Source organism: Erpetoichthys calabaricus, chromosome 2 (genome assembly GCF_900747795.2).
Source record: "Erpetoichthys calabaricus chromosome 2, fErpCal1.3, whole genome shotgun sequence".
Lineage (NCBI taxonomy): Eukaryota > Metazoa > Chordata > Cladistia > Polypteriformes > Polypteridae > Erpetoichthys > Erpetoichthys calabaricus.
In genome coordinates this window covers 272,883,526-272,896,784 of record NC_041395.2, presented here as the reverse complement: position 1 = coordinate 272,896,784, position 13,259 = coordinate 272,883,526, and the positions used below count along the sequence as shown (strand labels likewise).

At 41.2% G+C, this 13,259-nt stretch overlaps 1 long non-coding RNA gene across 1 annotated transcript in view; it reads left to right on the top strand.

Annotated features, from left to right (window-relative positions):
- Nucleotides 1-13,259, top strand: part of LOC127526831 (uncharacterized) — a 36,989-nt gene that overhangs the window by 4,129 nt on the left and 19,601 nt on the right. The window contains exon 2 of the long non-coding RNA XR_007934271.1: nt 3,721-3,774. This is a non-coding gene — a long non-coding RNA (uncharacterized LOC127526831). The remainder of the gene's footprint in view (nt 1-3,720; nt 3,775-13,259) is intronic.

Sequence of the window (13,259 nt, the reverse complement as noted above, 5' to 3'; positions counted from 1 at the left end):
TTCTGAAGTTCGCCTGGTTGCAATCACCGGCATAAAGGCTAATTTATACTTGTACAGCAAGCCTACACCATAGGTATGCTGTCATCGACATAGCTTACAGCATACCTAAGTGTAGCCTGATGTGCACTTTCTCAAAAATGTGACTACGCATCACATCAACCCAAACCGTACACAGACCATATGACTCTGATTGGTCAGTTTGCTAACTACATATTCTGTGAAATGCATTTCTGTTTGTCTTCCAGTTTGGAAGTCGGCAAATACATATATGAAAAAGTGAATAAATGTGAGAGACAAACATGTTTGCGTATGGAAGAATATGTGTAGCAAGAGAACCGGTGATCTTGAAGGGCAAAAATTGCTTGTATTTTAATGGATCTTCTGATTTAATTGCATACTCCAGACACTGCCAACTAGCATTCAGGCATGTGCCTGTGGCATGGTGCAATACAAAGAATATAAACTGCTTTCAATAGCACAGCCTTAGAGAGAGCACAACACAAGTATAAATCGGCGTTAGGGTGTTGGTAACAGAGTGAATAATTTTTGTTGCTGAATTAGTGAACATTAACAAGGAGGATGTAATATATCTCTCTATACAGGATTGTGGAATAATTCAATGAGTATTTCAATGTCTTGTTTACATGTTTTAGTTTAAATTTTAATATTTTTGTCAGTTTTTATTTTTGGTGGCATAATTATAATTGTGTGTTGCCATTTCCAGACCGTTTCCCTGTATTCCTTGTTGAAGATATTATAATATTTTAAAGGGATAGCTGGCAACACCTTCATATATTCTGATTCTACATTTTTAATACTTTCATCAAGTCTCTAGTGTCTGTTTGCTTGGGTTGGAAACATTAAAACCTTTCAACTTTAGCATTCCACTCAGTAATAGTTGTGCAATCTCTCATCTGAACTTCTTCACGTATGTAGATCAAATCGGCACACTGCACTGGTTGCATATATGGGCAATGGCATTGAACAGGTCAGGCTTTTAACCTCTCCTAAACTGAACTGCAGTCATCAAGACATATATAACCCAGGATTTGTTTCACATTTTTAATCTCATGAGCCTAAAATCCATGTATCATACAACTGAATAACTGAAAAAAGTATGATGACATATAGAAAACAATATGGTGTGCACTTTTAACCTGTTTTAGAAATTATATCCTACATGAAAAAAGTGTGGGTGAATGTGCACATATTGGACGGTGCTTTTGGCAGATAAAATAGCCATCTGTCAGATGATTATTTTCAGTAATTTGATTTTTGTAGCTGTATTTTTATGTTTATGTTTATTATAATATTCCTCTGATTTTTTACAAATAAAAAATTATAACAAAGAAAATTATGCATCCACTAAAGATACTTTAAATAAAATAAAAAATTCTACAGCTCAAACAATCATATAAAGATGAGCTGGATAGACATTTAATGCTTCATGAGATCCTGGATGCTGCTAAATTTCTGTAAAGCAGAAAAGCTGCAGCCCCAGATGGCTATGCATCAAACTTCTGGACAATTATTAGTTAAACCAATAAACATTAGCTACTGTACTCTCATATTCATGAAAGCCAATGGGGGGAAGCTCCTACCAAAATACCATGCCAGGCATCAAACAGTTTTCCCCCCAAGAAAAATAAAAAAAATCATTCAAAATGTGCACACAAAGTTCTCAGGAACAGGATAATGAAAGTGCTTCCTTTATTTTTTTTGTAAAATTAAACTAATGGCAGATAATTACTATCAAACCTTGTTCGGCTTAACATACCTGTACCTCATAATAGCAACAGATATTGCTGAGGTCTTGCTTGTTCCCAGCAGATTTGGATTTGGACTCAATATATTTAACATGCATGTCTTAAACTATTCCACTCTAGCCCAGAATCTTCAGTATGTGTGACGAATAGAAATTCTGACTACTTTTTTTTTTTTGGATGTGTATGTCTTTACCAGCAGGGAAGGAATATTGTGTTAAACAAGCTGTTACTAGCATATGATAACTGGTTACTACTTTTTTAGTATTTGAATTTTGTTTTAAAGTTGAAAACATTGTTGGGTTGTTAAAGCTGTTGTCTCCATACTGTGGGAGATTGAGCTTGAATCCCTGTCTAATCACTCCTGTGTAGAGTCAGTTTGTTCTTAATGTGTCCATATGTGTTTCTCTCCAGGATATCTGGTTTCATTCCATGTATCAAAAATATGTGAGCTAGGCTAACCATCAAGTATTGGTCCAGTGTGAATGTAGACACACAGTAGACAGACATTTAATCTGTATGTGATTCTTGCCTTGAGCTCTGTGTGAGGCTAAGCTTGAATAAGCTGGTGTGTGAAATGGATGTATAGAAAATATTGGTTAAGTGTTAACAAAAACAACACTTGACTTTACAGTATATAAAGAGGAATATATGAGCTAGTTTTATTTTTTGCCCTTTGAGAAGATAGAGTCATCCAAGGTACAGCCTTGTGTGCATGTGTTTGTTTTTTTTTTTATAAGTCATTAACTGGTTTTCAGACTTGGATCTGTAGGTGGTTTTACCTGCAAACAGTAAAACCACAAGATTATCCTGTATGACTACAGGAAACAGCTGTTGCCATTAGTGCAAATAAACATTTCAGCTTTTACTGTTACGTAACTGAACAAAAACTGCACATAAAAAATGTCTTGAATTTGCCAGGCAGCTTCCACAGAGGATGGTTAAAAATAGACAGAACAACATGAATCAAGCTCTCTTCAACTATGATGTTTAGTAAGCAGTTAAGTCATTTGGAGAGAATTAAAAAAGAGCAGCATTGGGAAAAATAAATTGAATTTCTAGCATAGAAGCCCTTGCTACAGTAGCTATACCTTAATACCTTCTCAGAAACACCACATCAGTGGTGCAAAGCTGTCAAATGCATTTTCCAGCCATTTGCTACATTACAAAAAAGGTTATCAAGTTTTCTCTCTCTCTCTCTCTCTCTCTCTCTCTCTCTCTCTCTCTCTCTCTCTCTCTCAAAGAAGTCAAAGCAGCCATTATAAAAGCTTACAGTCCGCCACAGCAAATCCTCTACACAATAAGCATTCTCCTCCTCCATAATCCATGCACCAAAATACACAAAGTTGCCTGAATGGTGTCTTCAGGATACATATGTCTAGATGCAGCTATTCAATATGTGAAATCTGGGATGCATTGGGAATTTGCAAACAACTAAACTCACAGAACAAATAATACCATGGAACGAAAAGCTTTACTTGTTGTATACTGTATTGTATATATATGTATGTATGCATACTTAAAATATACATATACAGTATGTATGTACAATATAATATATATATATATATATATATAAATATATAAATATATATATATATATATATATATATATATATATATATTAGGCTTGTACCATAAAACTATAATTCCAATAACATTTATTCTCTTCTGGAAGAATTTAAATCACTATACATTGCATTAATTCCTCTGTCAGAGATACTTTGTCACTTTATCATATAATTGTATTTTTTTTCCATGACAGATATTATCTGATGAATCATCCCAATAAGCAATTAAGCTTTTTGTGATAACTAGAAGTTTTAATTAATTATCCACTTGAGAGAAACTTTGTGCTTTATGGACTTGCGTGTTTTCAGCTAATAATGGGAAATACATAATTTGCCATATGTATTCAGTAATTGTACTACTGGACTTTATTTCCTAAACTCTGCAGGTGTCACACAGGTGAAGCAGTGGCTGCTGGACTGTGGATCATTTTCTGGCTGAGGTGTGCAGACTTTGCAAATCATATACAAAGTATTAGGTGGAATGGCAGCCCTAATTGTTGTTCTTGGCAATAGTTGGACCCTCTTGTCTTTCTATTGCTCTCATTCAGGTGTAATTAGACCAGGAAATTGTGAGTAAAGAAGTTTGAGTTTTGGGTATACTGTTTGTTTGATATATGCCTGAAAAAGCCCTAAAATGTCTGTTTGGATATTTAGTGAACATTGAAATTATGTAGTTAACATGAACATAGTACTAAATAGTTTCTGTTTATATGATGCTAGCAGTTTCAGTTTGGCTACTGAGATCTGCCCCATATGGGTATTACCATACTCTTCGGTTTTTCTGATCCTGTGTTTCTCAGTTTTCACCTCACAGGAGATGGCCTACATCTCAACAGTATCATAGACAGAGTGAGAACCAAGCCTGTACATGCTACCAGGCCACCATAGAACATTATTCCACACACCCCCACCTTCCCTCATACCAGGGCTAGTACTGAGCATGCGTTTGAGACTTGGAACGACTCAAGCAGTATGAGAACATGCAAACACCCTACAGATAGTGACTGTGCTGATATGCATTGTTAATCACTGCACCACCTTGCTGCCCAAGGTCTGTCTGAATCCAAGAAATATTCTATCAATGTACAGTTAATTATTTTTTACCCAATATGAAAAGCAATGGCTCTTTCTACCTTTTGAAATTGTTGTGTATTATCCACAGAATAATTTACCACTCTCTCTGAAATTACCTTATTTTGTATCAATTTATTCTTTATCTTTTGCTAAATAACAGTGGTTGCAGATAATGTTTAATTAATTGCATTTTCCTTCAGGTGATTTTAATAAGGTGTCTTGTTATGAATTAATCCATACCTTCTGATTTAATTCTCACATTATATGCACCTATAGAATATCATATTAATATGTAATGTGTACTATAAATAACCCTTGCAGTAACTAACTGGCCTCTATTAAAATATTGACCTGCTTTTTTGCGTTTCTTCATTTTGATTTTTACATGTTCTTTTCTGATGTTTTTTTGAACTTCACATTACAGTCGCAAGTTTGTCTTTAGAGATTTTCTTGAATTTCTAAATTTTACACTTTGATACCCACTGCCATACCTAAGAGCTGTGCAGCTAACCTGCACCATTTGGTGGTTAGTGCAAGCCTTTTATTTTGCTTATGTGGTTAATTCAGAAACATTTCATGTGGCTGCATGGTTCAGATGCTCATGTAATTCATTTGCAAAGTAAACTGATATTGTTCTGTCATAATACACATTTACCTCCACTTCTCCCTTTTTATTATGTGGCAATTTTTTAAGTCAAAAAGAATGCATACATCTTTTTTGAGTGATTATTTTTATTGGAAACTACAAGTTCAAACTGCATAAAAGCATAATTGATATATGTCAGTGGTCAGCTGAAAAGTGCAATCTATCTACCAAAAACTTATGTGTTTGACTTGCATATACAGTAAAGGAAACCTTGGCGTGACATACAAATGCCCCCTGTTTTGCTTTGTCAATTTTAATCAGCATGCCTTACCAAGACAGACTTTTTTGGATTAGTCCTGTCAATGCACAATAATAGCATCTTTCCATAAACCTGCTTGGTGCAATTCACTATCACTGGATGCCAAGGTCTATCCCAGAAGCAGAAGGCAGGTAACAGGCCTAGACAGGACATTAGTCCATTGCAGGGCACACACATCCATGCCTATACCTATTCATACATGGATATGTTTAGAGCAGGGGTCTGCAAAGTTGGTCTTGGTGGGCTGTAGGTTTTTGGTTTTTTTAAGCAATTGATTGCTTAATTAGATAGAAATCCTTGCCATTAACAGATCTTACTGTTTTATGGCTTGTTAGTTTTTTCATTCTTCCACGTCAAGTCAATATTGTGTTGTAGAATAAAAAAATGCAGTCACAATGGCCCTCCTGAGTCGACTTTGCAGACCTCCGATTTACATTCATCAATTAACCTATCCTGCACATCTCTGGAAATGTACAGACTCCACATGAGCAACCGATGGATGTGGGATTCAAAAGCAGGATGCTGAATTTATATGATACTGAAAATTAAAAGAGATGAATTTTTCAGTGTATTTTTAAAAACATTTTCATGTGCATTTTATATGGTATTATTCTTAATTCAAGGTGCCATGATTTTATACTAGATATACTGTCTGCTGTATGTAACATTAATACTGGTTAGGCTCAAATGTTAAATAATACAAAATGATAATGTGATTTAGGAGAAATAAACATTTTTGTCCACAGTTTGGTTGTACAAACACTGGTAATAATTTATTTCTTAAACTTTAATGCTGTTGAGTACATTTTTTTTCAATATTTGGATTCCGTCTATGTAATGTATCACTTTAATTCCAAAGAAACAATTTACACAGTGATGGCCCTTCTTGAAGCATATTAGGCAAGATAATAAAATCATGTAAGCACCTTGAAACCTTTTTAAGTTCAAAAACAGAAAAGACAAAACTGAGCTGATTTCAAGACCACATCATCTGAGCAAAGGAGCAACAAGCATGAATTAAACTAATATATCTATAACTGTGTACTCTGTTAATACAGGATTTTCACCAAAGTGCTTCATGAAATGTTATTTATAAAAGAACAGAAAATTATGGCATAAATTATACTGCATGCATGAGCACTAATTTAAGACTAAAATAATAATTTTAATTTTTTCAAGTTATTTTCTTTACTTAATCTTGTGTACTGTAGTTTGATAACAAATTCTTAATGTTTACTTTGGCTACAGTACACCAGCCTATTCGTAGATGGATCCCTTTCACCTTTTTAATTTAGGCACAGCTAGTATCTTCATATTTATATAATCACTCATAATCATTCATCAGCATCTCAAAGTACTTTTACTATCTTCTAAACACACCCTTCTCGCTTATGAGTATGTTTCCATCCTTATCCTTTATCACCCTAACCTGCTGCACATCTTTCCAAGCCAATCTGTACTGGTCCTTTTCTCCCTCCTTAATGTCCAACTTCTCATACAACTCATCGTACACCTTTTCTTTAGCCTTCGCTTCCTCTTTCTTCACTTTACGCCATATCTCCTTGTACTCTTGTCTGCTTTCAGCATCTCCCTGACTATTCCACTTCTACGCCAACCTCTTCCTCTGTATACTCTCCTGCTCTTCCTCATTCCACTACCAGGTTTCCCTTTCTTCCTTCCTCTGTCCAGATGTCACACCAAGCACCCTTCTTGCTGTCACCCTTACTACTTCTGCTGTAGTTGCCCAGCTGTCTGGTAATTCTTCACTGCCACCCAGTGCCTGTCTCACCTTCTTCCTGAACTCAACCTTGCAGTCTGCCTTTTTCAGCTTCCACCATTTGATCCTTAGCTCTGCCCTCACTCTCCTTCTCCTCTTCTTGATCTCCAACATCATCCTACAGACCACTGTCCTATGCTACCTAACTACACTTTTCCCTGCCACCACTTTGCAGTCTTCAGTCTCCTTCAGATTGACCCTCCTGAGCAGGATATACTCTATCTGTGTGCATCTTCCTCCACTCTTGTATGTCACCCTATGTTCTCCCTCTTCTTAAAATACATATTCACAACAGCCATGCCCATCCTTTTTGCAAAATCCACTATCGTCTGACCTTCATCATTCCTCTCCTTGACACCATACCTACCCATTACCTCCTCATCTCTTCCGTTCTCTTCACCAAAATGTCCATTGAAATCCTTTTCAATCACCACTGTCTGTCCATTGGGTACACTGCCCATCACTTCATCCAACTCACTCCAGAAATCCTATTTTTCATCCATTGTTCACCCAACTTGTGGGGCATATGCATTAACAACACTCATCACACCTTCAATTTCTAGCTTCATAATTATCACTCTGTCTGACACTCTTTTTACCTCCAAAACACTCTTGACATGCTGTTCCTTCAGAATAACCCCCACCCCATTTCTCCTCCCATTAACAACATGATAGAACAATTTGGATCCTCCTCCGAGCCACCGGGCCTTACTCCCCTTCCATTTAGTCTCTTGCACGCACAATATATCAACCTTCCTTCTCTCCATCATATCTGCTAACTCTGTCCCCTTACCAATTATATTGTCAGCATTCAAAGTTCCTACCCTCAGTTCCACTCTTTTTACCTTCCTCCTGTCCTCTTGCCTCCAGACACATCTCCCCCATTTGCTTCACCTTCTTCAGCCAACAGTAGCCCAATTTCCACCAGCACCCTGTTGGCTTACAGTACTGGTGGTTGCCGTTGTCAACCTGGGCCTCGACCGATCCAGTATGGAAATCCCCTGTGGCTGGGTTAGGTCTAGGTATAGGTCTGTCCTCTGACAAATGGAAAAAAAAACCTTCAGTATGTGGCAGCAGTAGGGTCAACAATGAAATTTTAGGAACCACTTAATTTAGAAAAATGAAACGGTTTGGCTCTGGGAGCACTGGCCAAGCTCAAGGAAATGGATGAGGAAGTCTTGATGCCTGAGGAGCATGTTTTTCTTTTTCCAAGGTCCTTGACATCAACCAAAGGACACACCCAGGAAGGACACTGCAAAACCCAGGGTACAAGGAATGCCCTGCAAAGGTAATAGGGACTCTACCTACCCAATCTGCATCCTTACCCAATCTGTGCACCATTTTTACTCAGACGAACAGCATATGGCATTTTATGGTACTGCACAACCAGTACCACACATGTGCAAACATTTTACAACATATGACTCCGTGTTTTTATTTGATTGAATAGCGAAGACTACATTGCCCCAGTACATCAAATTATTTACCATATCTTTGCCTAAAAAATGTTAGGCCACAGAGAACACAAGAAAAGTAGACTAGCTAACACACATTTGATTATACAGTTCATGGACACAATAGGGTTACATTCTCCCCACCAAACATATTCTTTTAGGACATAGTAAAGTTCAAAAGTAGTCATCTCTCAAAGTAAAACAGAGGAATGTGTTTCTGATATGGATGTGAGCAACACTAGAGCACCACAAGGAACAGTCCTGTCTCCTTTGATCTTCACTCTGCACACTTCAAACTATTGTGAATGAGTACGGCCCAGACACAGACAGGCAGACTCATCTATAGCGACCACCCCACGTTTATTTACACTATTATAAACAATCCTAAGTGCACCGCCACCAAACCCCCACAGTCTCCCAGAGTCCAAGCTTCTCCAACAGCCACCTCTCTCAGTCCCGGCTTCTTCCACAGCCATCACACTTCCTCTTTCTTCTCACTCACACTTCGGGCCTTTCCTCGCCACCTCCTCTCCGACCTCGTCCTTCTCCTCACCTGACTCCAGCCTTGATTGCAGGGAGGCGGCCCCTTAAATAGGCAGGCAGCTGATGACCACACCCGGCCACCTGCCACAATACTCCCCCGCACGCTGAGACCCCACGGGGCCAGCAGCCCGTCCCGCGAGGACAGATTTTCCTCGGCGGCAGGTCGATACATTTCATCCCAGGGCCCGGACCTATATAATAAAAAGAAAAACAAGGGGTGGAGACGTTGCCCTGATGCGGCGCCTCTCGCGCTTTCTCTGTGCGTGGGCCAACGCTCTCCACTCCGACCATTACCCCGATTCTACTCATTCTCGGCCTCCCCATCCAAGATCTCTGTGGTCCCCGCCACGGGACTGTCAACTGGAGCACACTCTCATTTTGCCTCCCAGCCTGCGGGTTTTCCCTCTGCCTCGGCAGAGGGCGGCCCTTTGTGGGACGTGTGCACCCAAGCAACACGTCCTCCCATATCGGAGGAGCCAGCTTTCTTTCTCTGACTCCTCCTCTTACTTTGGGACGCCGCGGCGGTTCGAGCCTGCCTATTGTAAAAGGACAGACCCTGCCCCGCCGTCATCTGTAGCTTTACGGGGGCGGTCCTACTCACCATCCCCGCTGTGCTTCCCCGGTCAGAAGGTCCAGCGTTGCACCGTTCCTCTCTCGCCAGCGGCGCTTGTGCTGGCACGCCTGCCGTCCCTCCTGATACTTGCGTCTCCGCCCGGAGGGCACATCGCTCAGGTGGCGGCAATCCGACCAGCAGAAGGGATTCCTCCAACTGCTGCAGAATTGCTGCCAGGGAGAGAAAGGCAGTCGACGGTGTGCTTACCTGATCAGCAGCGCCACTCGCCGACTGCTTTCTATGGGCCTTTTCCTCCGGCCCATTCAGGTTTCTGGCTGGCACGGGATGGACATTCCCTGGTACCGCCTCCATCCAATCGCTGGCGGGCACACAGGACACGTTGTCCAACCCCGTGCCTGTCGCAAGGAGGGACTTCCGGTCGGCAGCCATCTCGTCCTCCTTCCACACACGGGGACGAGCTCCTGGGCAACTCCGCAGCTGCTGCGGCTGTCCTAGCTGCAGCCCTTCCTTCTCGGCAGCTCCTCTTGCTGCCGCTGCGTCCTTGAGCCGCCCCTGAAACATAAAGTCCAACAGCGGACCGCTAATGGTCTGCGACACTACAGTTCTCTGCGGGGTTGGGTGCACGCCACCCCTGCGGCACGTGGGTGAGCTCCCCTGCTGTGCCGGGCCTTCCACAGAAAATTTAAACAATACAGGTCCCCACCTTGACCCAGGTGGAGCATCCTGCCGACTACGCCACTGTGAATGAGTACGGCCCGGACACAGACAGGCAGACTCATCTATAGCGATCACCCCACATTTATTTACACTATTATAAACAATCCTAAGTGCACCACCACCAAACCCCCACAGTCTCCCAGAGTCCAGGCTTCTCCAACAGCCACCTCTCTCAGTCCCGGCTTCTTCCACAGCCATCACACTTTCTCTTTCTTCTCACACACACTTCGGGCCTCTCATCGCCGCCTCCTCTCCGACCTTGTCCTTCTCCTCACTCGACTCCAGCCTTGATTGCAGGGAGGCGGCCCCTTAAATAGGCAGGCGGCTGATGACCACACCCAGCCATCTGCCACACTATAAATATAACACCAAGTCATGTCACCTGCAGAAATTCTCTGAAAATTCTGCACTTATAGGGTGTATTGATAAAGGAGATGATACAGAGTATAGGAATCGGGTGGAGAACTTTGTCTCTTGTATCAAAGAGAATTGTCTGCATCTTAATATCAGTTGTTGGTTATTAACATGGTTAATGACTTTCGCTGCATCGAACAGCTTCTATGTCTGGTCCCTACTTAGGGAGTGGATTAGAGGTGGTCCATTCCTGCAAATACTTGGGGGTCCACATTAATGATAGGCTGGACTGGTCTCAGAACTATATAATAAAGGGCAGATCAGGCTCTTCTTCCTTAGGAGACCGTGTTCTTTTAATAGGGGAAGGGACATCCTTCACATCTTCTATAACTCTGTGATGGTCAGAGTGATTTTACATGCTGTGGCGTGCTGGGCTGGTAAGCGAGGCCCAACAAATCAACAAGGTAATTAAAAGGGCAGGTTTAGTTATAGGACACAATCTGGACCCCTGGCAGTCTTAGCAAAGGAGGTAATTATAATAAAACTCTGTGCCAGTATGAACAATGCTGCATTTCCTCTCTCTGACACACTAACACTGAGCACTTCCAGCCAATGAATTATTCAGCAGAAATGTATCAAGAAACGCAACTGGCCTTTATGCCTCACTGGGACTGTGATAGCCAAGTCAGAATTTTTCCTTGTTTTTAATTTTCTTGCTTTATAGTCATTCCACTGTGTTCAGATCAAAGTTTGTCCATCCATCCATCCATTGTCTCCCGCTTATCCGAGGTCGGGTCGCGGGGGCAGCAGCTTGAGCAGAGATGCCCAGACTTCCCTCTCCCCGGCCACTTCTTCTAGCTCTTCCGGGAGAATCCCAAGGCGTTCCCAGGCCAGTCGAGAGACATAGTCCCTCCAACGTGTCCTGGGTCTTCCCTGGGGCCTCCTCCCGGTTGGACGTGCCCGGAACACCTCACCAGGGAGGCGTCCAGGAGGCATCCTGATCAGATGCCCAAGCCACCTCATCTGACTCCTCTCGATGCGGAGGAGCAGCGGCTCTACTCTGAGCCCCTCCCGGATGACTGAGCTTCTCACCCTATCTTTAAGGGAAAGCCCAGACACCCTGCGGAGGAAACTCATTTCAGCCGCTTGTATTTGTATCAAAGTTTGTATGTATTTTTATTTATTTGCTTACTTTCTAAAAGACTGATTCAGTATCTTCAGCTTGTATCACAAGGTATTTAAGAGAAACAAGTATTGATGCCATTATTTATTTAGAAGGAATAATGGATTTGGTTCTGGGTTGTCCAGAAAATATATTAGCATTAATATTAACATTTTTAAATATACATTTAGAGTAAGAGACACTAAAGCAACCTGATTTGCCTATTTAGAGCTTTCCTAAAAGAAATACCACCTAAACAGTGTGGCTTCTGCGTTGTGTTGAGTGGCAAAAATAATTAACAGTGTTACACAGAGACAAGTCAATACATAAGCAGGTTTGTTAGATGAACAGAGCTTTAAAGGCGTTGTAACTCAATAAACAATTAGAATCTGAATTGTAATTAATTCCTAAAGAAAAGTAGCTTTCTTTCCCTCAACCTTAATTTACCATGCAAACAAAGCTCAGACGGTGAGAGAACTTGCAACTTGGTTAATAGGATGTCATCATAATGATCAAAACCCAAGATCACAAAACAACATTATCATAATTGATAATAACAGTTTCCAGTTCCGGTTGGGTGAATGCTGGCATGTTTTGTCTGCTGCTGCCCACTTTGTTTTTCTTGTGGGATCTTTTTTCATGTTCCTGATTGTGACTTTCTGAGTTTTTCTTTTTTTCCTCCTGAACTTTTTGGAGGCTGACAATTGTTTGGAGATCTACCAGCAGTTGTTCCGTTGCCTTCATTACGATCTCACTGGCCATCTTAGGGTTTGCAAAAGCCCTCGCTTGCTCATGACACTTTGTTCCGACCTGGCATACCGTGAGTAAGTCTCAACTTTCTTTCAGGTTTTGTTCAGTTGTCTGTCCGTTCTGCTGTGGGGCTGGCTGGCTAACATGTTTTTGAACCTTTGTGCCAAGGTGGCATGCTGGGGAGCAGGTGGCCGTGTGAGGAGTGACTAGTTTTTTTATTTTGTACCATTTTCTCTGGATCTGATCCCCTGTTCTTCAGGTTATGGGCTTAGCATATGCATTTTCATGGCGCTTGCTTATTCATCTGTTGAGCTGAGGAGTTTGAACTTGTTGCCTCGCCTGGGAGCTGGATTATATAATCACTGTTTTGCTCAAGAAATTTTACGACGGCCCCCCTATTTACATCGAGAAAACTGTCAGAGGCTGTGCTGGAGTGTGCCCTCCGGTTCTCTGACCATCATTTTAATTCCTACCATCAATTCTGCTCCTGGATTTTCTCTCGGTGGATCAAGTGCAAAACAGGAGGAGTTGACTTTGATAACCTTTCCTCACTTCAGTACACACCTATGATAAAGACCATTCAAAAACACAGTGAAACACCTTCAAATGGCTCCG